Genomic DNA, 27,363 nt, shown 5'->3' with positions numbered 1-27,363 from the left:
CCCGTGTTTTATCAGTTGCTTTCAAAGACACAAGGAAACCAATAGTTGTGAGTTCATCACTTGGTGCATACAATATCTAACATAGTAGAACTAAGAGTCTTACATGGTTTCATTTCTACCACGTGGCCTGATTTCTATTCCCAACCAAATCCTAGGATGAAAGAAACATTTCTCTACTTACTTGAAGTTAACTTCATTTGACAGCCCTTCTGGGTTTTATTGCCTGTTCAGAGGGTTTACTTTTCACAATAAGCATCATGTGGTATCCTGAAGAGCACTATTCTGTTTGGTGTTTGTCCAAACTGGACTTTTTACTTCTGGGACTCATTGCATCTCAAACATGGTAAACATCGTAGAATGGTAATCTCAGTGTGTTTGTGATTTTGTGGGATTGAAGACCAAAAGAAGTGCTCTTAGTTTGTTGTTGTTTTTTTTTTCCCATAGATGAATAAAATTCCAATTTGGATTCTCGAATAAACATGTCCTCAGTCCACTTCTTTTTTCCTGACTTGTTTTGAGGTATCCAGCATTTGCTACATGGTTCATGCTTCAATTCTGACTATGAGAGTATCACTCGATGATAAAGTCTCTTGGTTCTACAGTCTGGCCCCTGGGATCCCATTTTCAGAACTTCCACCATGGTTTCTTTACTTAGCATGTCTATTGTTCTCCTATGGAAAAAGACATGCAGACAGTTCTCTTTTTTTTTGTCTCCATGGCCTCCTAGTATAGAATTGGGCACATTATTGGTGTTAGGTAATTACTTGATTAGATTGCACTGATTAAAACAAGGAGTTAGAGTTCTTGTTAGCTTGCCTTATTTCCTCTGCAGTGAAATTTTCCAAAATGCATTCTATAGAACATTAGTCCTATAAAATGCTCCATTAAGAATCTGTGGTCATATAAGCTTAGGAAATGCTCTGTGTACTAGATGGCTCTTGGAGGTTCATAATATACATTGGATTTGAACTCTGAAAAATCCAGCATCTAGCATTCTATTTAAATTAGTTAGCTCCCCACATGATTTTGACTAAAGATGCCCTTTCTACTGCTTTGTTTTGTTTTGTTTTTGTTTTTTACTGTGAGAACTGCTTGGGAAATGCGGTTTTGCTACTGTTTTATTCTTTAACTCACTTCAAGCATTTCAGCCTCACCTCTGAAAAAAGTGTTTTCTCTTAGGGCACCTGAGTGGCTCAGTTGGTTAAGTGTCAAACTTCAGCTCAGGTCATGATCTCACAGTTGTGAGTTCAAGCCCCATGTTGGGCTCTGTGCTGACAGCTCAGAGCCTGGAGCTGGCTTCAGATTCTTTATCTCCCTTTTTCTATCTGTCTCTCCCCTGCTCACGCTGTCTGTCTGTCTGTCTGTCTCTCTCTCTCTCTCTCTCTCTCTCTCTCTCAAAAATAAACAAACATTTAAAAAAATATTTTAAAAAAAGTGCTTTCTCCTTTCACAAAATCTCATCATTGTACTCTGTGGTTTTCTGGAACCACCTTTTAGTTGTTGGTGAGAATATCTCTGATGAAGCATACATCTCTTCCCAGCTCCATGTTGACATCACATAGGGTGATGTCACCCTAGGCACAACCCAGTTAACCAACCCATGGATAAACATGGATGTAGTCTATCAATACCATGCCACAGCTGGCTAAGGGCATGATTGAAAAAAGAACCTAGATTTTCCAACTCTGATTCAGGATTGTTCTTTGTTTTGTTTTGTTGTTTTGTTTTTCTAGCTTTATTGATGTATCATTGACAAATAAATTGTGTAGATATTTAAAGTATACCGCATGATGATTTGATGTGCATATACTCAGCGTTGGTTGGCTTGTTTTAGAAACTCAGTATCACAGGCAGGTAAAGGAGATCTGCATGTTATATGCCTAACATATACCAAAGGCATTTGCGTAGGTTAAAGAACATTCTGCTGTGAAAGACTCTGAGAGGTAAACGTTCTATCCCCATTTTTTCAGTTGTAGATGCTGGAGTTGGAAAGGGTATGTTTGTCCAAAGATGTTGATTCCGTGAGTGACAGAGTCAGAGTTCCCAGATACATAGATAGAGCCAGCTCTTTGCCTTCTACCACACCAGTATTTTCCAGCCCTGTGACCTTGAACAGGTCACTTCTTTGTGCATAAATTTCCTCACTGATACACTTAGAAGAAAATAATCCTAAATTACCACACAGGGATATTGTGGAACTCTAGCGAAACATTGTGTGTGTGAATGCATTTTATAAATTACAAAGTGCTATTAAAATTATATTAGTCCATTACTCATATAAAATATTAAATCGTGACATCACTCTACTTCAATTTCATATTCATTAATAGGAATGAGAAGCAGTTGAGCATAGCAATTAAGAATGCAGACTTTGTCATCAGGCAGGCCTGAGTTAATCCCATCTTTATCTCTTACTCACTGGGTGATTTGGGGGCAGTTACTTAACTTCTCTGTACCTCAGTTCCCTCACTTATAAAATGGAGGCAATTCCAGCACCTAACTTGTAAAGTTGTCTAAAGATTAACATTCTACATGAAAAGCACTTAAGACAGTGCAAGTAGCAAGTCAGAGCTTTAAAAAAAATAACTGGAATTAGGTTTATCTTATTTCTCTGCCAATTTAACTAGCCTTATAAGAGAATTGTCTAAGCTCTTGTTTCCCATAGATACTGGTTAGGGGACTACTCTTTTTTTCTTTAATCCCAAGTTTAATTTCTTTTTCTTTCTTTCTTTTTTTTTTTTTTTTTTTTTTCATTTGAGGTATAATTGACATGTAACATGATATTAGTTTCAGGTGCACAGCGTGATGATTTGATATTCATGTACATTGAGAAATGATCACCACAATAAGTACAGTAGACACTTGTCACCATACCTAGTTGAAATTTCTGTACAAAGCTGTTCTACAAGCTCAGTTTCTTTACAAAGCCCTTGAGAGCTCCTCTCTCCCAATCCAGTATTGTTGTCAACTTCTAGACTTTCTTCCCTCCCTCATCTCATTTTAGCGATGTGTACCAGGTCCACATGTATTTCTCTGTATTTCTCATGGCTGAAACATTCCTTCCTTCTTCTCTCCTTCTCCCCCTCCACCTTCCCTCTTATTCTCTTTCTTGGGAATGTGTTGCCTGATGTCATACCCCTTCCACAAATAATGGTTAGTTGTTGATTCATGGTGCTTGAAGTTCCTGATTTGTCTTGGAAGCTGGAAAGATACTGCTCTTGAATTTTAAGAGATGCATTTAAAAGGGAATATTAAATAGAATCTAATTTATACTTGATTTCCCACACTTTTTCTTTCTTACTTTATTTTCCTCCTTTTCTCAAGAACTTGGTTCTAATAGTCTCTTGAATTTTTAACCAAAATGTTGCTTACCAATTGGAGAACATGTAAATAAAATACAGAGGAAAAGGGAAGCTAACTTGTTTTTATGGTAAGGACCAACGAGTAACTACAAGCATAATTTATTAGTTTTGATTTGCCAGAACCACTTGCTTTCCAAATGAGATGAAAAGCTCCACTGAAGAGAATGGTCTGTGGTTGAATTCATTGTTACTTGAAGAAGAAAGCTATCAACTCAGTCATAATCCACTTACTTGTCAGTCATGTTAAGATCTTGGCTAGAGGAAGATTTTAACCTTTCCATTAAATATGAGCCATAATACAGACAGAAGCACATAAATCAAAAGGAGAAGGAACCATCGAGTCAGAATTACCTCCACTTGATTTTTTTTAAGTTTATTTATTTTGAGAGAGAGAGAGAGAGAGAGAGAGAGAGAGAGAGAGAGAGAGAGAGAAAGAGAGAGCAAGCACAAATGGGGAAGGGGAGAGGGGGGGAGAGAGAGAGACTCTTAAGCAGGCTCCACTCCCAGCACCGAGCCCGATGTAAGGCTGGATCCCGGGACCCTAGATCATGACTTGAGCCAAAATCAAGAGTCAGACACTTAGCTGACTGAGCCACCCAGGCGCCCCTCTCTGCTTCTTATTAGTAACTGTCTCTCTGAGCTTTAATTCTCTGCCCCAATATTTAGATAATGCAGAAGTTGGCAAACTATGGCCCTCCGAGACAAATCTGGCCTACCACGTGTTTTTACAAAGTTCATGAGCTAAGAATGGCTTGTTTTTTTTTTTAATAAGTGAAACAAGAAAAAAGTTTTTGACGCATAAAAAAAAGAAAAAATGTATGAAATTCAAAATTCAGTGTTCATAAAAAGTTTTATGAGAATGAGACACACCCACTCATTTATGCATGTCTACGGCTGCTTTCTTGCCATAACTGCCAAGCTGCAAAATTGCAACAGACTGTGCAGCCTGCAAAGCCTAACATATTCACTATCTGGCCCTTTACAGAGAAAGTCTGCCAAACCCTGAGATCAGACTAACTACACAGGGTTTTTGTGAGATGAAGACAGAAACTATAATTAAAGCATCTGGCACACAGTGGGCACTCAATAAATCTTGGCTGCTAGGATTATATGTAAATATTATGTTAATAAAAAGAGTCTGTGCATCTTATCCAATTCTGGTTACAAAACATAATGTCTTCTAAGGTCAGGTTTCCTGAAATAAAGCCAAGTGCCTCAGAATGGCTGTAGAAATCGGGTTTGAGGGGGTGAAGCTCTCTGAGTAGGAAGGGCTGAAGGATGTTGTTTCAGTGGCTTATGCAGTTGGTATTTAACATTGTGGGGTTGGGAGCAGGGACTGTTAAGGTAGTTGCTGTCTTCATTGAGTAACTTCTCAGGGATAGATTTCCACTCCTCAGTGCAGACTACACATTCCAATTTATCTTTTCTCTGTTCATACAACTCATTCTTGAATTTGTGAAGGCTGTTCAACTTAGCTTCAGTGAAAATGTGTATAAGAAATGCTGCACAAGCCATAGAATCCTGATTTTTTTTTCTACTAAATAGTTAGGTATCTGTTCTAACATTGTCTTTCCATACATCATGGAAATCTTGGCTAACAGTTCCTGAAATTCTTCAGAAATGGCAAGCCTGTGATCATTGAGTTTGTGATGATATGCCTCAGTTTCCTCCTAATTAAGTACAATAAAGAGTTTTCAGGGAAAAGCCAATTTAGTCAAACATTTAAAAGTAATTAAACATAAAAGTATAAATCTAGAGGAAGGTTACTCTATTGGTGATGAGTTTATTCCAATTGAACTTCAAGGATATAATGTTCAGGATATTAATTAATGTAGCAGTTTAAAAGCTTTATTTTTGAAAGTCTACAAAGACTGAGCCAGAGAATAAAGTTAGATAGAAATTTCACTGGTCAGTAAGCACTTGAGGTATTTAGACAGAACACAGAGTAAATCAACATTTAGGGAGCATTGGTGGTAGAGCGGTTAGCATAGCTGCCTTCCAGAATAAATAAACATTTTAAGATTAAGCTTTATGAATAAAAATTATTAACTGTATCATAAATGTTATTTTGTATTAAGTTCTCCAATACACCAGTACTGTCTCTGTCACTACCACCTTTCTGGGTACAATTTTCATATCCTCCCTTCTACCTTCATCCAGCAATTACTATAGTATCTACTCTGGCCCAGGCCCTGTTGATGGCTTTTGTGATAACTGATGAATGGGACAGACATAGTGTGTACCCTTAAGAGCTGACAATGTAGTTGAACATTCAGACAATAACAATAAAGAAGGGCATGTAGTATGACAGGAAAATTCAAAGAATGTTGTGGAGCACACAACAGAGGACTTAAGGTTTGGCGGAGTACATGAGGAGGAGAAGAAACAGAAGACTTTCTGCCAGAAGGGACCTATAAGCTGTTTCCTGGATGTCCTATAGTAGGTTCCAGGTCCAGGTTGTCCAACGCCTTGTAATCTGTGTTAGGAATTTCACATTGTATCCTAAGAGAAATGAGAAGCTTTGAACTATTTATATTACGAATGAGACTAACAGTGAGTGTCTAAAGATTAAAAATGCATTGGGTTTTTTTTGTTGTTGTGGTTTTTACTTTAATTCTAGTATTGTTAACATACAGCATTATATTAGCTTCAGTTGTACAATACAGTGATTCAAAAATGCTGTATCTTAGTCCTCATCATGAAAAGTTTACTCTTAATCCCCATCACCTGTTTCACCCACTGACCCTCTGTTTCTTGGTTTCTATCTCTTTCTTTGTTCATTTGTTTCACTACTTAAATTCCACATGAGTGAAATCATATGGTATTTGTCTTTCTCTGATTGACTTATTTCGCTTAGCATTATACTCTTTAGCTCTATCTATGTTGTTGCAAATGGCAAGATTTCATTATTTTTTTATGGTTGAGTAACATTCCAGTGTGTGTGTGTGTGTGTGTGTGTGTGTGTGTGTGTGTGCGCGCGTGTGCACACGTGCACACGGGTGCCACTTTTTTTATCCATTCATCAATAGATGGATACTTGGGCTGCTTCCATAGTTTGGCTGTTGTAAATAATCCTGTAATAAAGCATACCTGTGTCCTGAATGTATTTAAATACCAAGTAAGGGGATGGCTAAAAAGAAAAAAATCCACATGCAGAATTTAGCAATATCTGCTAATATTTGCGCATTTACTAAGCTGAAGCATGGTAAGCACTCAGTGCATGTTAGTTATTGCTATGTATGTTCAAGCCACTTTTACTAGTACTATTTTATTAAACCCTCGTACAATCTCATGAGATAGCTGCTCTTATTCCAACTTTCCACGTGAGGACTGAAGGATAAGAGAGTTTGTGTAGCTTACCATCTCCTCCTGGCTTAGAGTTCCAGCATCAGTATAATAAGCCAGGTCTGTCAAATTCCATGCCAGGGCAAACAGTTTCTAACTCCAGAAAATCATAAGCATGGTGGCAAGTACAAAGTTTTCCCCTTAACCAATTTTTCATACCTAGCTGTAAAGAATACTTTGAAATTCATGGTATTAAAACTAAAAGACTACACTTCCCAAGTCAATAGACTCCTCACATAAAATCTGTTTAGAACCTCAAATGCATTTATTCAATGTGGACATGTTTTATACTTTGACTTAAGTTCCTAAACAGTGGAGAAGAGTTTTATTGATATTAATTATATCCTTACAAACTCAAGAAGTTTGACTTCACCTTTCACATTGAGCCTCGCTGCTGCTGTTGCTCATCTAACAATAGAATCTTCAAGTGTTTCTTGGAAATAAAATATCGATGTACGATAATATTTCAGCAAGAGAGGATTAAATGAAGTGGCTCAGTTCCCATGATCTCTTATCAACATGTTAAATGGAGTGGTTAAAGAATTGACCCATTTCTCTAACTATAAATACAAACCTTGGCCAATTCATTATTCTTCATCCCAGGTCTGGAAATCTGTAGATGCTATGGTGATTATTGATGGGCAGATCTTTTCCTTGGAGTCTTCACAGAATGTCTTTCATAACTTCAGTCTTAGGAAGCTGATTCTATCAGCTCAGCAAGAGAGGTTTTATCTCTCAATTGCAGACTCCCTCTAACCAACCTCATGAGATTGATGTCTACATTAAAAATATCACTTTGTAAATTTACAATGAAAAATAAGTGTTGCATGGATCAAGAGAGCTACATCTTCACTCCCTTTAGAAAGGTCTACATAAAAAGGGAACATAATGAGAAAGATAATTATGATAATTAATATAATGGAAATCAAAACAAGTTAGGTAGCAAGGATTCTTTAGTGGCAGCAGACTAGGTCAGCCCAACAGAGGAAGTCTTGTCAGTGGTCCCAGACGACAAAGTTCTCCCAACAAAACCTGTAAAGCCTTGAGGGTAAGGACCCCATCTGCCTTATATCTGTCATATCTGCAAAGCCTGGCAGAACAGCCACTCCTCAAATGAGAGTAGATTCCATTGAACTAAGACTCCTGTATTTAGTGTTTGAATGAACTCTGCCTCCTTTTTCCCTTTTGTGACCCTCCTTTCTTCTGTGCATTCAGGGATGGCCTTTTGAACACTACATTCTTTCATTAGATATGCCAACACAGTACAGTGAGGGGCGAATATGCTGGTCAGGTAGCCAATTTGTGTTTTCATGCTGACTTGTGCATTTATATTTTCATCCATTTAGTGTTTTTGCCTCTTATTGCTTCCCAGATTGGGAAGTGAGATACAAGGCATACAGGTACAGCCACTAAGTACGTTTTACATAAAGTTTATTTCTACAAACCTGTTACATCGACACTCCATGCTAACCTCTTAATATTGGATAGTAATGCAGCTCAGCCAGATTGGCCCAGTCTATTGCTTCTAATAGTTTCTGCTAATCACTAGAGATGAGGCTCAAGATATTAAAAGACTGTTAAAGTTGATCAAGATGGAAAACTTGGGGAAAGCCACCTTGTTATTGAACCCTGCAATCTACTGAAACTACAAAAGTGTTTTACTTCCATCCATTTCCATGGATAGTTAATGAGCCCTTGCTCTGTTAAGGGCAAGGTTGGAGGTATACAAGACAATGTTTTGCCTGCATTTAACTTCGAAAGATAACATTCTATCTCTGGACTTATGTGTTAATTTTTCAAACAGCTTTATCTATTTCCATTTAGTTTTATTAACATAATACTTAGAAATCCTTAAAAGGATCTCCAGATTGCATAAGAGGAGGTAAAGAGAAAAGTAGGTAACCAAAGAGTGCAACTTGGTGCATAAACTGTGTCTTAGGAATTGATTCCCAGCGGAAATTACCCAAGAGAGTAAAGAAGTGGTACAAATCATGTCCTAGAACCACATTTATTGGCCCTAGGAGGCAACATAGGTATCAGAAATTGTGAGTCTTCTGTCAGCTCCTACATTATCTGTCTGCGTGACTCTCGCCATGTCATTTCAGGTCTTAGTTTTTCATGTAAGTAATGAAAAAATTGGACTGACCGTCCATCTCCTTCTAGATCAGAATATGCTACAGCTCACAATTTGTGAGCTTTAAACATTATGTAAAATTCTCTTGCCTGCAATCTGAAAAAATGGCACCAGAATATTTTTTACTCTGTTGGTCTGGTTTGCGCTTTATTTTTTTCCAGCTTTAATGAGATATAATTGACAAAGAAATATTACATATGTATACATAAAGTATAAAACATGATGTTTGATATATGTATACATTGTGAAATGATTAAGTCTTTAATCCATTTTAAGTTAATTTTTGTTCAGACCCAGGTTTGAGTTCAACTCCATTCTGCACGTGGATATCCAGTTTTTTCAGGACAATTTATTTAAGAGATTATCCTTACCCCATCGTGTATTCTTGGCACCCTTTACGATGATAAATTGACTGCATATGTGTGGGTTTATTTCTGTGCTTTCTTCTGTTGCATTGGTCTGTGCATCTGTTTTTATTCCAGTACCACACAATTTTGATTACTATAACTCTATAGTATGAAATCAGGAAGTGTGATACCTTCAGCTTTGTCCTTCTGTTTGACAATGCTTTGGTTTTTCAGGGTCTTATGTGGTTCTGTACAAACTTTAGTATTGTTTGTTCTATTTCTGTGAAAAAAATCATTGGAATTTTGATAGGGATTACATTGAATCATTAGTTTGCTTTGGGTAGTGTGAACATTTTAACAATATTAATTTTTAAAAACTATAAATTAGATCTTTCCATTTATTTTTATATCTTCTTCAGTTTCTTTCATCAGTGCTTTATATTTTTCAGTGCAAAAATCTTTCCTTTCCTTAAACTTGTTTCTAAGCATTTCATTCTTTTTGATGATAAGGTAAATGGGATTATTTTCTTAATTTTTGATCATTTTCTTAATTTTTGATCATTTGTTGTTAGTATATAAATACAACTGATTTTTGTGTATTTTTGCAACTTTGCAACTTCCCTGAATAGATTAATTATAACAATATTCTGTTACAATCTTTAGGGTTACAAAACCATTTATATAAAATCATATCATCTGCAACAAGGCAGTTTAGTTTCTCCCTTTCCAATTTGGATGACCTTTATTTCTTTTTCTTACTTAATTGCTGTGGTTAGGACTTTCAGTAGTTTATTAGGAGTGGACACTTTTGCCTTGTGTTTTTTTTTTGGGGGGGGGGTGAGTCCTCTGATATATTTTATAGAGTATAGTCGACATACGATGTCACATTAGTTTCAAGTGTACAACATAGTGATGCAACAACTCAGTATTATTCTGAGGTACCATGTGTCACCATGAAAGACTATTGCAATACCATTAACTATTTTCCCTATGCTATACCTTTTATCCCCATGCCTTCTTTATTCCATAACTGGAAGCCTGTATTTCACACTTCCCTTCACCCTTTTTGCCCATCCCCCCATTCTCTTCCCTCTAGTTAGGCACCCTTGTCTTATTCCTAATTTTAAAGGGAAAGCTTTCAGTTTTTCACTGTGGAACATGATGTTGGCTATGGGATTGTCCTGTGTGGCTTTAAGTGGAGGTACATTGCTTTTATACATTTTTCTTTCTTTCTTTTCTTTTTTTTTGGCCAATGTGATATATTTTTTTTCAGGAGTAGTATTTAGTGATTTTTCACTTATATATAACACAGAGTATTCATCCCAACAAGTGCCCTCTTTAATGCCCATCACCCATTTAGCCCATCCACCCATCCAACACCCTCTAGCAACTCTCAGTTTGTTCTCTTTATTTAGGAGTCTCTTATGGTTTGCCTCCCTCTCTCTTTATTTTTCCTTCTCTTCCTCTTTTGTTCATCTGTTTTGTTTCTTAAATTCTGTATATGAGTGAAATCATATGATATTTATCTTTCTCTGACTTGATTTGCTTACTATAATACACTCTAGTTCCATCCACATTGTCGGAAATGGCAAGATTTCATTCTTTTTGACTGTTGAATAATATCCCATTGTGTGTGTGTGTATATATACATATATGTATGTATATATACACACACACATATGTATATATGTATGTATGTGTATATGTATATATATGTGTGTATATATATGTATATAAATCTTATGATATTTGTCTTTCTCTGCCTGACTTATTTTTCTTAGCATAATACACTTCAGTTGTATTCACATTGTGGCAAATGTCAAGATTTCACTCTTTTTGACTGCCAAGTAATATTCTATTGTATATATGTACCACATCTTCTTTATCCATTTGTCATTTGATGGACGTTTGGGCTCTTTCAATAATTTGGCTATTGTTGATGGTGCTGCTATAAACATTGTGGTGCATGTGCCCCTTCAAATCAGCATTTTTGTGTCCTTTGGATAAATACTAAGTAGTGCAGTTGATAGGTCATAGGGTGGTTCTATTGTTGAGTTCTTATCATGAAAACATTGATTTTTTTATCAAATGTTTTTCTGTGTTTATTGAGATAATATTTTTATTTTCTATTCTGTTAATGTAGTGTGTCATTTTCATTAATTTACTCTGATGAACCATTCTTGCATCCCAGGGATGAATCCCACTTGATCATAATGTATGGTCCTTTTAACGTGCTGTTAGGTTCAGTTAGCTAATATTTTGTTGAAGATTTTTTGTAACTGTATTTATCAGGGATTTGGGCCTGTTTCTTTTCTTGCAGTGGCTTTATCTGGCTTTGGTTTGAGAGTAGTGCTGGCCTTGTTAAATACATTTGGAAGTGCTTCCTCTTCTTTAAAGTTTTGGAAGAGTTTGAGAAGGATTGGTATTCCTTTTTTTTTTTAATTTTTGGTATAATTTTCCCATGAAACTGTCTGGTTCTGGGCTTTTGTTTGAGGTTTTTGATTACTACTTCAGTCTTCTTACTAATAATTATCTGTTTTGATTTTCACTTTCTTTATGATTCAGTCTGGGTAAGTTCTATGTTTTTTGGAATTTATCCATTTTCTTCTAGGTTGCCAAATTTATCCATGGATAATTTATCAAAATAGTCTCTTATCCTTTGTATTTCTGTGGGATCAGTTGTAATATCTTGTCTTTGATTTATAATTTTATTTATTTGAGTCTTCTGTATTAGTCTAGCCCAAGGTTTCTCAGTTTTATCTTTAAAAGAAAAACCACAACTCTTCATTTCATTGTTCTTTTCTCCTGTTTTTCTGGTCTTTCTTTCATTTGTTTGTATTCTATTCTTTGTTATTCCTTGTCTTCTGTTAACTTTGGGCTTAGTTTGTTCTTTTTCTCATTGTCTTATGTGTCAAGTTAGGTTGTTAGAGATGTTTTCCCCCTAGTGTAGATATTTAGCATTGTAAACATTCCTCTTAGAACCACTTTGCTGCATCCCATCATTTTCAGTACATTGTGTTTCCATGTTTGTCCGCCTCAAGATACTTTTATGGTTTTCCTTGTGAATTCTTCCTTGACCAATTTGTTGCTCAGGAGTGTGTGGTATAGTTTCTACATATTTGTGAGTTTTTCAGCTTTTGCCCTGTTACTGATTTCTAATTTTATGCCACTGTGGTCAGAAAAAATGCTTGATATGAATTTAATCTTCTTAAATTTGTTAAGACTAGTTTTATGGCCCAACATATGATCTATCCTGGAAAATATTCCATGAACACATGTGCAAAGCATGTATTTTATTGCCTGGAATGTTCTGTGTATGTCTACTGGGTCCATTTGACTTATAACGTTATTTGAAGCCACTGTTTTCTTATTGGTTTTCTGTCTGGATAATTTATTCATTGTTGAAAGTGGGGTACTGAAGCTTTCCTACTGTTACTGTATTGCTCTCTATTTCTCTCATCAATTCTGTTAATACTAGCTTTATATATTGAGATGCTCCAATGTTGGGTGCATATATGTTTACAATGGTTAAATGCTGATAATTAATAGACCGCTTTATTATTATACAGTGATGGATTTTGACTGAAAGTCTATTTTGTCTGATGTGACTATAACCACTCCTGATGTCTTATGGTGACCGTTTACATGGAATACCTTTTATTTTTAATCCCTTCTCTGTCAATGTACATGTCTTCTCAAAGCTAAAATGTGTCTCTTGTAGGCAGCATATTGTGGCATTTTGTTTTTTTCTGTTTATTCAGCCACTTTGTGTCTTCTGATCAGAGAATTTAATTCATGTACATTTAAAATGATTATTGATAAGGACTTATTATTGCCATTTTTTGTTTTGCTTTCTGATTCTTTTGTAGTTCCTTTGTTCTTCTCTTCCTGTCTCACTGTCTCTTGTGATGTGTGTGTGTGTGTGTGTGTGTGTGTGTGTGTGTGTGTGTGGTAGTATGTTTTGATTCCTTTTTATCATTTGTGTATCTAGTAGAGGTTTTATTGTCTGTGGTTACCACAAAGCTTATATAAAACATCTTACAGTTATAACAGTATACTTTAAGCTGATAACTACTTAACTTTAATTGCATACAAAATCACTCTATGCTTTTACTTGTCCCCCCCCCACATTTTATGCTTTTGATTTCATACTTGACATTTTTATATTATTCACCCATTAACAAATGATGGTAGCTATAGCTGTTTCTATGCTTTTATCTTTTAACTTTGAAATTAGAGTTAAGAGGGATTTATGTACCATTACATTATTAGAGTATTCTGGAATTTGACTATGTATTTTCCTTTATCAGTGACTTTCTATACTTTGATTTTTCACGTTGTTATTTATGTTTTCATGTTGTTTTGTTTCTACCTGAACTCTGATTATCATTTCTCGTAAGGCAAGTTTAATGGTGATGAACTCCCTCAGCTTTTATTTGTTGGTAATGTCAAAATCTTATTTGTTACTAGCAATGTTCATTATTAGTAAAACACTAAACATATATTAAGCAACTATTATATGCCAAACACTATGCTAGTTGTGAGTTTGCCCAACTGTGTATCTTTCACATATTTAAATGAATTCCTTCTAAAGATCAAATAATTTGAAATGTGTAACATTGCATTTTCTCTTGTTGGCAACTTTTAATTTTTTTTTTTGGTGTATGGTTGCTGGAAGTTGGTGTTGAGGCCTTTGGTCTCAAGGATTCAGGGATTCAGGCAGCTAATAATTAGCATGGAATTCCCACATCAGACAGTTATATTTTGTACCACTGAGTACTGATGGACTATCAAAATAAAGATGAGCAGTGCTAACATTTTTCATGTACAGACCTTATTTATTTCTGCCTACCACGGGGTGCCTATTGTGAAGTCTGGCCCATTTTTATTGATCAATAAATTTTACTTCCAAATAAAAATATGATATTTCAAGAATTTTACTTTCAGCAAGCAGTAATACAGTGAGATATTTTGGCCAAAAAGAATTTGGGGAGAATTGATTAGTGTTTGGTGCTGAAAAGGAAAGAATGCATGGAACCATTTGTGTAACTATACCAGTATTTGTTTTACAGTACTTAATTAATTTCTTTTAAAAAGATATATCTACAGTGAATTTTATTACTAGTTACATTAATTACCAAGTGCGTCAATTCCTTCTCAAAGTACTGACATAGCTTGAGAAACCTTCATTCTGTACCATGCATAGATTTGAATTTCCAAAACAGAAAATGATTTCAGCTTTACACACTAGGGCCAATGGAGATATTCTCAAAACTGTGGGTCACTGATTTGTCACTGAGCTAGACTTCCTCCAAAGATAAAGTCTCTTCCGAATCAACCAGATAATGTTATCTTTGCCAAATGAAAAGCAGAGCTGTATTTGTTCTGTTTGGAAGGGCCAAAGCTGGGTGAGTGTCATTTTGCATCAGGTATTATTTGTGAAATGAACGGCTAGCATAATGTTACTGTTGTAATCACCTGCTATTAGATTAACTCAAATGCTCAGGGATTGGAAGAACAAATAGTAAATGCTTTTCTATCCTTAAATTAAATGTTGTTTCAGAACACTTCTTAAAGAACTTTCCCTGGGCAAGATTATGAATATGTCTTGGGTGCCCTATCATCCGTAGTGCACATGGGACTTTTGTCTGCCTTCCACTTTTTCTCAATTCTCTCATTAACCTACTGAGTCCATGTGGTGCATATGGAGCTGATTTCTTCCTTTTAGTCTCTGGGATTGTCATATGAGCCAAATATGAACAACACGAGTATGTCATCCCTCAACCATAGAGATTTGTTCAGGGATAAGCATGTGGCTCAAGCTGGGTTACTTAGAATGCTTTATGGAAAAGATCTTTTATTTTTCCATGTAAGACTGAGATCACCTGTGGACGTTTTGCGTCCCAGTAAATCAAAACTAAGAATGAAACCATGAGAAGCCTAGAGAAGAGGGAAATAGAGCCTTGATTGTATTAGAACTATTGTGCTGCACCCACCTTAAGATTAGAGTTACATGATTTAGGAACCCCCTCTTTTTCTCTGATGCTAATTTGAATGAGTTCTGACTGCTGTAACCAAGAGATTCTTGGCAAATACCTCTTTTCAGATTTGTGGCGTAACTACTTTGTGCCTCTTGATGACCCCAAAGTAGTATCTCAGCCTGCCCTCCCAAGTAAGTGACACAACAAACACTCTACCCTATAATCATAGCCATTCTACCTTGTATCTCAGACCTTAAGGTCTTTGCCAGAAACCTGACTTGGTAATTTTGCACAAAGTCTTGTAGATAAACATGTAAAAGGCTTGTTAATTTTGGGGGAATATTTACATCGTATAAGAGAACTTCATATCCTGAGTACAATACAATGTTTTAGCATGTCAGAAAGATTAAATGAAGTCTGAAACATGAAGATGAAGTGGAGTTGTGTGCATATTCTTGCGCTTGGGTTAAAAAAACCAAACCAAACCCTGCATTCACATACTTAAAAGTATATTTTGTGCACTTCCTTTGAGCTAGGCACAGTGGAAGGAACTAGGACCCAATAGAGAGTAAGAGGTTTCTGCTCTCATGGAAAAGATTCATTTTGTATCAGGACATTTTGACATGGATCCAATAAAAATACAAATAAATGTGTAATCAAATCTATGGTAAGTATTGGTCTTTGGGCATAGGTAATGGGGGGCTGTTGTGTTCAGGGATAACTAAATCCTAGAGGAAGTGATAATGGAGTATACATTTGAAGGTTGAATAGGAGTTAAAGAACTGAAAACATGAGAGTGAGGGTAACTTCTAGGAAAAAGAAAAGTCTTTCCAGAAGGAGAAAACAGCTTTGTAAAAGATTCTCAAGTGGGAAGATACACGATTTCTTTGAAGAAGAGAGAGTGGCAGCAGATGAGACAGAAGATGTAGACAAGGGACCAGATGAAGCCAGGCCTTTTAAGTCATGGTGACAGTTGTTGTCCTTACCTTTCAGGAAATAGTAAGAAAGACATTTAAGGATTTTAGTTCGCAAAGTGACATGCTTAGGATTATGTTTTAGAAGTTATCGCTGCAACTTCATGATTGTGAGGTCTGGCTGGTATTAGAATCACCTGGATTACGGGGTTCCTGTCCCATTCCAGTAAAATCAAAGTCTCAGGTGTGTGCCCCTGGATCTGGTCATTTTAAAAGCTCCCTCCAGATGATTCTAACGTGAAGCTAGGCTGGAGAATCACAGATGTAAACCAGGTAGGAGATGTAAGTGCATCTGTGCTAGAGGCTCTGCGAGCTGGCTTCTCTGTATGACTCAAGGTTACCGCCACCAAAGCTAAGATTATCATGGTCTAATAGAAACATAGTTCCTAAATGAGAGAGAGTTTTGTTCCTCTGCCCACAAATTAGACCTAGTACACCTGAAGAGTTTGTTCAACTCTCGGCATCAGATTTTAAGAGAAAACTAGCCAAACTGGAACATTCCTAGAAGAGGCCAATGAGGTGGTAAGAGGAATCTGCACTGTCATGAGCAGAAATGATCCAATGGCACCAGAGAAGTTGAAATTGTAGTCAAGTAGTTCTTCACGAAGGATGATTTAGGACCTCCCTTTTCAAGGAAGTCCAAGGCTTCTGTTGATTCAGAGGGTAAGTATGAGGTCCAACTACTTCCCAGTCATAGACATTGGAAACAATGGCAGGAGACGGTGTAGACAAGAATCTGTGTCCTCGTGGAGTTGATGTTCTAGTTGAGAATGAAGTTTTCTCACTCACATGATTCTTAAAGTCGGAATTTTAAATTGACCTTTATAGTTAGTGGCTTTAGAATCAGGACGTGTCATAGGGAGATGTATTTCCGTTGTTAATTTTAGAACATTAAAAGTAGAAGTTTCTGAGAAGCTAGGAGGTCAGCATCCATGGAAGGATTCTAGCAGAAGTGGCCATTGTAGAATCTAAAGACAGGATTGGAAGATGTAATAGGAAGGAGATTATTGAGTGATCTAGTCTAGTAATCCCTAGAGTCTTTTACAAAACTAAAAAAACAAATATTATACCTTAAGTGCTTTATTATGCATTATCTCATGAGATTTATAACACTCATCATGCAGATGGGGAAAATGAAACCACATCACACTATCATTTTGGAAGTTAAAAACATGACTTCTACAAATAAAGAGTAAAGAGATGTCAGAAATTTAATTTGACTCATTAATTGATGAAGACATCAGTATGATGGTAAGACTGGGTCCAAGAACATTTGAGGAGCTCTTTGATTATGGGTGTGTTAATAAAAGAATGTTAGTACAAGATTACTAGGTGGGACACAAAACGGATTAATGTTTCACAGGGCAGTAAACCACATGGGATTATTTTTTTTTTCTACTGGAGAAAAATAATTTCTACCTTTCACAGAAAAAAGTCTTTAAAGTAACATAACTTCATTAAATTCTGGACCTTTATTTAGTAGCAAGTAGTAAATGGAGCAAAGCATATTTCCCTTAGATAATTCTTGAGAGAGCATGTGACAAACACCACATAAAACATTGAAAGCACATGATTATCTTTTGGCCTTCTTTTCAAGTTTTGGATAATTTTTCTTACCATTAGAAGAGGTAAATAACTTTTCAGGATTTTTGAGTTTCAGTGATGAGGCTGGTCACAACAGATCCATCTTTCTCCAAATATCCCCCCTGAAATGAGCCATGTAGCAAGCACTTTGGGGGGAAAGGTACTGGGGATGCACCTTTTGAATCACATCACCATTGTCCGGCCTTTGTATAAGTCGGAGCTTGTTTTTTCCAGCTGCTTTATGTTGGTTTGTTTACCCGATTCCTAAAACATTTGTAAACCTCTCAAAATTAACTTCTCGACCTATTTTGTTTCTGTGAAAGTAGTTTGGCACACTAAACATGATTAATATGTAGCTAGTGGTTCATTAACTGCTTGCTGCTGTTGGCTCTAAGACAAAGACTCTGGAACCCCAGGTAGACATCTGATTCTTTAGAATTTATTGCAGCTGTTTGCTCAGTAAATTTTCTTTCTCAGTTTCTGGAGTATGTGGGGGATGGGGTGGCGGGGCAGGGGGTAGGGATGGTTGTTGTTAATTGAGGATGTCACAGTTACCAAACAGGGAATTGTAATTGTTAGTGGTTTCCTATTTTTAGAGTGGTAATCTTGAGCTCTTCAGGTTCCAGACCAAGTCCAGTTCTCTGCAAATGGCACTTTGTTCAGCCTCATGTAACTGACGGCAGATTTGGCCTCACTGTTTTCCTTTCCTGTGAGTTAATCTTGAGGAAAGACTTGAGTGTTAAGTTCAGGGAGTAAATGAAAAGTAGCTATGTGGTAGGCTTAATGTTCCAAGAAGGTATGAGGATACTTGCCTATGTTTAAGGAGATAGGCCCCTATTACGTAAAGGTAAAGTGGCAGAAAACTAGACAAATAACTTATTTTAGGAGCTCAAACTAGATGTAAGAGCACAGTTTTGCTTTTTGAGTTAAGAGAAAGAGTCCAATATTTGCTCCATTGAGAGAAAACTAAGTTGAAATTTACAGGCACTGTAATAATATTTCATAAATATAACATATCATATTTAATGTATCTTATAGGCCACTTTATGTGAGTTATCTCACCAAATTCCTCAACAATTCCATGAGGTAGAATCTATCATTGTTTCCATTTTATAGATGAGGAAACTGAGGTCCTTAGGGGTTAAGCAAGCTGGCCAAGATTCACAGTCAGTAAGAGAGACAAAGTTAAGATTAGACCCAGGGGAACTGATTGCAAGCCTATTCCTGGGAAGGTTAGATGGCATTGCCCTTCCCCAATGATGCTGGGATGGAGAAAGCACATAGAAAATTAGTCAAAAGCCCATTTTCCAACCTCAGCTCCAGCATTAACTGTCTTTGCATCTCTGGATGAGTCATCTCATCTGTCTGGGTCTCCATTTCCCTCTACAAAATGAAGGGTAGAAACAATTTGGATTGGATGGTCTCTGGGGTTCCTTCCAACTCTGAAGTCCTCGGATTCTATAATTGCATCCTGACCGTAGAGGTGCACGTGCTCCCCTCCCCACACACATACATACACTGCTTCCCAAAGCAAAAATCTAATCCTGCTGTGAGCACCATTGCAATTTGATGCTAAATTCAAGCAAGACCCCACCAGATCCTGTTATTTACAACAGCCCCTCAGGAACACACAACACTTTCTAAAATTTGGTGAGCCTGTTCTTTAAAATAAGTTGCTAATGAGACGTGATTTTAGGACATAAAATATTAATTTAAAAAAACCCTCAAAACAGATGAGGCTTTCTCTATAAATCATCCCTTTCCTACAGTGTTACCTTGACAACTTAGCTTTGACTCTTTATAAATGGGGTTTTCAGTGTAGGAGAAGAGGGGTGTCCTCGTGGTATCTTTCAAGATTTTCTCGTGTTTGATGGTAAGAGGAAACGTCAAAAGTCGATCACGAAATCCAGCAGAATGTACACAGGACATCTTGATGGAATGTCATCCGGAAATAATCACAGGTGCACAGAATTAGGCCATATCCTGATTAAAGGTACGTTATTTTCTCCTTTCTGTTCCCTGTAACCATCACACGTCTCAAGAGCATGTGAAATGTTACATTCCTGGACCAGCACAGTTACAGAGCAGACAGCAACTAAAATGCCTGAAAATAATTGCATTATTTTTAGTTGCAGCAGCCAAGATGCACATACTAGGATGAGGGGAGAACTCTGAAGTACTGAACCAAAATCTAGAAATGCTAAAAATACTGTTCCCCCTCCAGCAATTGAGATTTTGAGCAATGACTGAGGCAAAGGCAGGTAGGGAGATTCAATTAGAATTCGCATCTCTCAGCTGTAAATAGGCTCGTTATCAGGGCTGGCAAGAGCTCAGTGGGCTCACAGGGCTGAGCCCCGGCCTGCCAGGGGAAGAAGTTAAAAATGGGCAGTGCTGAGCAGCAGAAGACTCCTCTCCGGCATCTGGCAGCACAGAGCAGAACCTGGAGAATGGCTGAACGATCCGAATTGGTTCTAGAAGCCCTTTCCCTTGGGGTTGTGAATGTGAGCCCAGCAGACGCCACGGACGCTGTTGCAGGGGAGCGAGTCTGTGCTTGACACATGTGTTTCCCATTGATAGCTGGAGACAGACCAGTAGCTCTGAGTTGGCCTGACAAAGCCTTATTGAAGTACAGACAGAGTACGGTTTCAAAGCCATCAGAGAAAGAACGGGAATGCTGTTCAGGAAATTCTTCAGGCATGGGCAGGGACTTGGCTGCAATTCTGCAGTTGGAAAATCTGACTGGGGCAGCTTCTGAACACAGGCTGGGCCTGCTCACGCTCGGCGGGCTGAGCGGCCGCCTCCTTCAGAGCCTCTCGGCTCACTCTGGGCTTGTGGGCGATTTTCATCAGGCGCTTTGTGAAGCAGACAAGCGAGGTAGGGCACTGTTAAGTTTTTACATTTCCACGCTTCTTTTCACTTTCTCAGCCTGCTGTTTGTTTGTAAGTACTGGGAGTTTTTTGGCCGGTGTGCGTGTGTGTTGCAAGTTAGAACTCCATCCCTTCAAACATTCAGTGTGGACTTGTAATCTTTTTTTTTTTTTTCCTCCCCCTACCCTCTTCAAGTTCTGATTTCCAGCAGGACTGAGACACTTTTGAAAGTTGGGATTTAGCTAGCAACACAAACGGGAAAGGAAAAGTTTGCGAATCCTTGGGCGGTCACCCTGTTCCCACCTTCTTTAACTTATCTGCGTGGAAGGACGGTTCTTTGGCACGAAAGATCATTTGAGATGAAACTATCTGTGTTCTTTGCTTCATGAGAGCTTTGAGAGGGGTGTTTTTAGCAGAAAATAGCTTTCATTTTAGCAAGGAATCAGAGTTGGAAGTTTCTATTTTGGATTACATTTTCAGAGTGTGGGAGCAGATATGTGTATATGAGTTCCTGGCATCTCTTATTATTCTATGGGATTTGGGCTGTCATTAAGGAGCCCACTGATAGGTTTGCCTAGAAATATGCTGGATCAACCTTTGTAATTCTGTTTCTATAATACTTTTCAACTATCCTGAGTTGAAAAGTTAGTGGCAGTTTTACTCTCAAAAACTACTTCTGTATTTTGGAAATAGAGACAACTAAAGGGAAACGGAAAACAGTAGTTTCTTCGTAATCGTTGCTACAAGACAGACATAGGATGGGGTGAATTTTAGCTCCTTAATTGATTTTATTTTACACTTTACTGGAAAGAGTGCTTTAAAAAAACCCAACTTTTTAAATAATCCTTCCTCATATGTATCAGCTATAATGCAGTACAGGTTTTTATACCCCACCCCGGGAAAGCTCTACCTTATTCTGTGCTTAGCATTTGTAAAATACACTGTGTAATTGCACTTAAGAAACTCGTTCAGCTCAGGAAGGGCTGGACGAAATCTCACTCCAGCTTTGTGATTACTGGCAGAGCAATTGGTGACAGCTCTTGTGCTCTCCAAAGGGTCTTGGCCAAGAGTCAAGCTGGAGAAAGAGTTGAATGAATGGATTCAGGTGCGTGTTTACTTTAGTTTTAAAATCTCTCAGTGAGGAGCTAACAGTCCAGATTGATGGGTGAATGAAAATACAGGGCTGGAGCTCTTCATCTTCTGTGTAAGACGTCTGTGCAGGCCGACCTCTGTCCTCTCAGTGGAAAGTCCGCACTCTCAGCCCTCATGTTCTCCACAGTTGTGCACTTGGAGGAAGGAATTGGGAAATGGGGGCCAGCAGGGGTGCTTACTCGAAGAGTGGCATGCAAACATTTTTTTCATCAGTCTTATCTCTGTGTTATGTTGGGTGGCGAGGGTTTGGGACACACAGGATGTGGGACAGAAACAAATGTGCATTTGGAAGTCAGCATAGACGGTGACTACATTGGTGTTTTTCCTAAGTGCCTACTGGGTGAGCAGAATGCCAGGACACATTAGGAACTGACATGAGCCATAGCCAAGCCCACTGCCAGTGAAAAAGGAGACTCAAGTGAGCTCTAATGTCATACTTGTCTAAATTTAGCCTGTGTCAAGCACTGAGCAGAGCAGGCGTGAAATGGCAGCTCCGGGTTACAGAATTTTGAACGGCAGCGCCTAAAACTTGGAAGAAACTTTATAGTTTCCCTTTTTTGGAAGTATAGGAGGGGCGAACCAAGCTCCCTTGACATTTGAAAAGAAAAAGAAGAGGTGGGAGGGTAGAGGAGAAGGAATCAGGGCAGAGGTGCAGGCAACAGGGTAGAGGAGTGGCCACTGCACACAGGGGGCAGCGAGGGCAGAGGGAGGAGATGGTGACCAGGAATGAAGCCTGCGGACTAGAAACAGCACAAACCAGCAGGCACCAATTCATTCGCTTGAAGTGCGTGGATAAACCACGGTCTCGGCAAGAATCGTTTTATCCTCTAACACGCTGGGAGACCCTGTGGCCAGTCTGCCCCGCTGTGCCTTCTGGAAGCAATCAGAAAGCACATTTTGTAAGAACGGCAACGCCCAGGGGTTCAGATTTCCCAAGCAGCGAGGGAGCAGGCTCTTAAGGCTTTATTTTTAACCCCTATTTCTTCCATCCAGAGGTATTCCCACTGGGGGTGTTGAGTGAATGGACCAGGTGCGGGTGGGTGAGTGATTGTGGTGACCAGTTGGTTCTAGGCCCTGCCCATGGACACTTTGTCATAAAGACAAAGTTTTTCAGAGGAAGATAAAAGGATCCATAGACTTTATTTTGATGAATTAAATTATTTAAATTATTTTTAATTAAAAAAAAACATCTCTAAGGTCATACCTGTACCATTTGTTGGTGAAAGTGTTTAATTCTACTTTCAGAAGGTTAGGAGTTTCATAGAATCTTGGATATGACCATCCGGAAGATACCTGGGCCATCCTGTAGTGCAGAATTTCTTGAGTATGAGTAATATGGAAACCCCTTTCATAACAGGGTGTTTGTGGGGGAAATCAATGCCCTCATTATCGACTTAATTATTTTATTGTACTGTCACATGTACAAACCGAAAATACCCACCTGGATACTACCTCTCTGTTTTAATCATTCTTGAATAAACATAGTACTAAAACAAAATTTTGCATTGAATACAGAGAAATATATCTCATAACATTCAGATTATGAACTTTGGTTTCTTATGTAGAAGATGCATTATTGGAATTAAAAAAAATTTAATGTTTATTTATTTTTGAGACAGAGAGAGACAGAGCATGAACGGGGGAGGGTCAGAGAGAGGGAGATGCAGAATCTGAAACAGGTTCCAGGCTCTGAGCTGTCAGCACAGAGCCCGACGCGGGGCTCGAACTCATGGACCGCGAGATCACGACCTGAGCCGAAGTCGGACACTTAACCGACTGAGCCACGCAGGCACCCCATGGAATTTAATAAGGTTTATACCATGAATATGGGACTAACACGTACCCAGAGATTACTTTGATCCCAGCACACTTACATTCCTATATCCTGGACAGACACTTGATTCTTCAACAGCTGTTTTCTCTTCCCATCTACCTTCACTCTGTCCTTTTATTTGCACCTTGAAGGAATGTGCCATTTTATGTTGTGTCACATTCTTTTCCTTTCTCTCTTCATGACAATTAGAATGGAGTCATTTGTCACCCACGCGATCACATGGTTAATACAAATACAGACACCAAAGCTGTGTGGTAGTAGGCATTAGTTGTGAATCTGACCTATATTTTCTAGGACAAAATTTACATCAAATAACCACATCAAAAAAAAAAAAAAAGGAAAGAAAAACACAAGAACAGATTTGGTGCAGAACTCTCAGGTCTCAGGGAAGATTTGAGGATCTCTCATGGGGTCTCCACGTTAAGAGATGCTGGTCCTGGCTGGTTTTGGTTCCATGGAAGAACCTCGTCAGGAATCTCGGGAAGGATGATTCTGGAACTGGAAACACCCTCTCCGTATTTCTACTGTAGCCCAGCTACTTTGACTTGTTGTCTGTATTGGGGTTTTGCAGGAGATTTCATCTGAAAAGGGAGTTCTAAGGCAGTACCTGTGAAACTTGTGTTTGGCTACAGTAATAGAAACTCTGCTCACAGAAGTCTAAAGGTATAAGGTGTTGCTTTTGGCGTGGACAGGTGTAGGTCGTGCTTGGACAGTCCAGGGCTAGTGCGACAACTGAGCACTGTCCCCAGTGAACACAGCTTCCTTTCTGCTTCCCCATCTTCTGCCCTTTAGCTGACCTTCCCATGCTCATGTCCATGCATCATGTCTAAGTCAGGGCGCAGGTGGCAGGGCATGAAGGGGAAAACACCTTTCCTCATGAGACTTTGCCCCTTTCATCAGGAAGGGATCCTGTCCTATGTAGACTTCCCCTCGCATCTCAGAATACACACCTAGAACTGGATTGTGTACCCACTGGTCCCATGCGATGATACTACCATACTGGTTACAGCCAACCATGCTTCACCCTCTGGGTATGGAGTAGGAACCCACAAATTCAGATCGAGATTTCTGCCAGATGATGAGCCTATCAGCGCCTATCTATTATCAGTGAACACCAGGGAGGATGCCTGTAGGACAGGCATGGACAGTTGGGGCCACAAATGCTTAAAAACAAAAAAACAAAACAACAAGAACAGCAACAACAACAACAACAAAACCAAATAAACAGATACATTTGAAAAACACTGCCTCAGTAATCTATTCCTTCCACTTTATGAAAGCAGACACTGAGATCCGGAAAGTGAACACTGAGATCAAAAGACTGTCTAAGGGACACAGGCAGTCTGCGACAATGGCAATACTTCTTGTTTCTTGACTATGAGTCTGGTGTGGACTACATGTTATGTGCATTGCCTCAGTAATGATAACTTAGTGATACTTTGGAAGGCAAGCCTCAAAAACAAAACAAAACAAACAAAAAGAGAAACATACTGGAATCTTAGTATTGGAAGTTTCCTCAGAAATCACCTCCATGGTTTCTCAAAACCTCCTGAATCAGAATTCCAGAGATTAGAGTTGGAGAGTCTCTATATTTTTAAAAGCTCTCTGAGTGATTCTTTTGAAGCCAGCCAGACACTGTGCACAGAACTGGGTTTGTTTAAGATGTGGTTAAATCAGTATCCACTGCAGGGATGCCATTTATAGCATTGCTGACAGATATCAGCCACATGGGTTGGCAGTGCCTTCAATGATGGCAGGCAGCTGGGGTGTCATTTCTCTACTCTGCAAGGCAGCCGGGGTGTCATTTCTCACCTCAAGTCTCCTCAAATTGAGCCAATGTTCATGTCTGCGCTTTGTAACCTATGCCCTTTGTCATGGGCTCTGGAGCCACATTTAAGATGGGTGATGGTACTTGGTGCAGAAGTGAGGTGGAGAAAGGGAGTAAAGATAGAAGTGGTCAGAAATCTTGGGATAGGTTCTGACTTCACTAATTGCTGGATCTCAGTTTTCCCACCTGTACAATGGGATCCGATGCCACTAGAGTGTTTTCTGTTTCTCATAATCTATCGTTTTTGGAATTCTAAAGCTCTCCCATTACTTTATGAAGGTCCAAGTCTTCCTTTCCCAAGGATGGGCATCTTGAATTATTTCATATGTCCCTCCTCTTTTCCTGTGCTATTCTCCTTACCTTTCTTGAACACATTCTACTTGAACTCCTCTTGACAAAAATATGATTCCCTGAACTCAGTTCCAGTCATCTGCCAGGTGCATATTCCATGAACAGAACACCAAACGTCTATATTAACCTAAGGGGAAGAGAGTGATTTTATGGGAGAAGTGGCACAGTAAGAAGGAAGAGTGGGAGGTGAGATGATCTTATAGCAGAAGGAGATACACACACACACACACACACACACACACATTTAATATTGACTAAGACAGCATGAGACAGACTGGCAAAGAATGAAATAGGCAAACCATGACAAAAAGACATATGGGCACAATCAGCAGAGGAAAGAATATTTTACCCTGAGTTATCCAAGTTACTTTTTCTGCGTTGCCCGAATTTCTCTCCAGATTCCACTGTGCTCTTTCACCTTTGCTGCCACACAAAGAAGTGATTGTCTTCATTATTATTTCAAATTCCAATTGCCAAGTGTGAACCACTTTATATAAAGAAGCCTTGTAATCTGTGGCCCCTGGCCTGCTGTCAGAGAGGTTTGTAGGACTTGGGGAGGAAGGTGTCACCACGGTTCACTAAGTGTATAAATCCTGTGAGATTGGCTTGCTTGAAAACCTTTGCTGGTGGCTGTCCTAACGGAGCTCCGGGTGTGTAGGTGAATGTGGAGCTAAGGCTTTATTCTTCTTTGTAACTGATAATGCAGTGGCACCTATTAACACAAGCCCAGTTTCCTGATAAAAAACTATATTGCCAGGGATTAGAAACTCCCTCCTTTTCAGCCCACTTTCCTTTGTGAGGTGATAGGATCAGACTCTCTCATGAGCACCCTGAATTCTAAATAACATATTTCTGAACTCTTGGAAACCCTGCAGTTAGTTACCAGCTGGGGTTGAAGTATTTAGCCACGGAAACTACTTCTTGAGCTCAGTGAATAAATATCAGCTGTTAGCTCCTTCGTCCAAGCAAACATTAGACACCACCCTGTTGTCCTAACTCTGGTTAGGGTTGTGGGAGTGGGAGTGGCATGTTCCATGAAAGAAGACTACTTAGAACCTAGGAATAGCGGACAGGCAGAGTCACACTGTGTTCCTTTCCTTCCTGTTCTTACCTGTGGTTGTCCGCCATCATCTCTCTTGTCCTGTACTCATTCCAGCTCGCTCACTCTCTCTTTAAATTTCATTCCATTTTCCTGTTGCCAGTTCTTCTCTCTATTAAGGATGTTTCTTAATATCCTTACGTAATGACCACGTAATGACACACATTAACTCCCAAAGTTGGCCCTGATCTTCAAACGCTTGTGGCATCACTTCTGTTGTAGACAAAACTACACCTGGTATTTGCCAGGCCAAGGATGCGAACAGCAGATCACAGTCTAAGAGCTGGCCTAAAGGCACATTTTGGATCACCAAGTGTTTTTTTCTTAACTAATTACAAAGGATTTAGACATTCTGAGATATTATCTATAAATCTAGATAATCTAGAAAGAGGTAAAGAAGGGTGTCACTAGTCTGGTCTCCCACAGCATGGCAGGTAGTAGGACCTGAGTTGTTCCCATTACTTTGAGAGGGTTATGTGTCCACTTTATTCACTAACCCCACCCT

The 27,363-nt window shown here is 38.6% G+C and overlaps 1 protein-coding gene across 3 annotated transcripts in view; it reads left to right on the top strand.

Annotated features, from left to right (window-relative positions):
* Positions 1–27,363, top strand: part of SGCD (sarcoglycan delta) — a 564,070-nt gene that overhangs the window by 150,995 nt on the left and 385,712 nt on the right. Inside the window, exon 1 of one of the 3 annotated variants that reach the window (XM_043597502.1) lies at positions 20,246–20,601. The exons of 1 other annotated variant lie outside the window; for it this stretch is intronic. The gene's annotated coding sequence lies outside the window, so the exon portion shown is untranslated. Of the gene's footprint in view, positions 1–20,245; positions 20,602–27,363 lie in introns of those variants that run through there. One more of the 3 variants, XM_043597487.1, reaches the window with a different exon arrangement.

This window comes from Prionailurus bengalensis, chromosome A1 (genome assembly GCF_016509475.1).
Source record: "Prionailurus bengalensis isolate Pbe53 chromosome A1, Fcat_Pben_1.1_paternal_pri, whole genome shotgun sequence".
NCBI lineage: Eukaryota > Metazoa > Chordata > Mammalia > Carnivora > Felidae > Prionailurus > Prionailurus bengalensis.
This window is presented reverse-complemented; position numbering and strand designations above follow the sequence as displayed.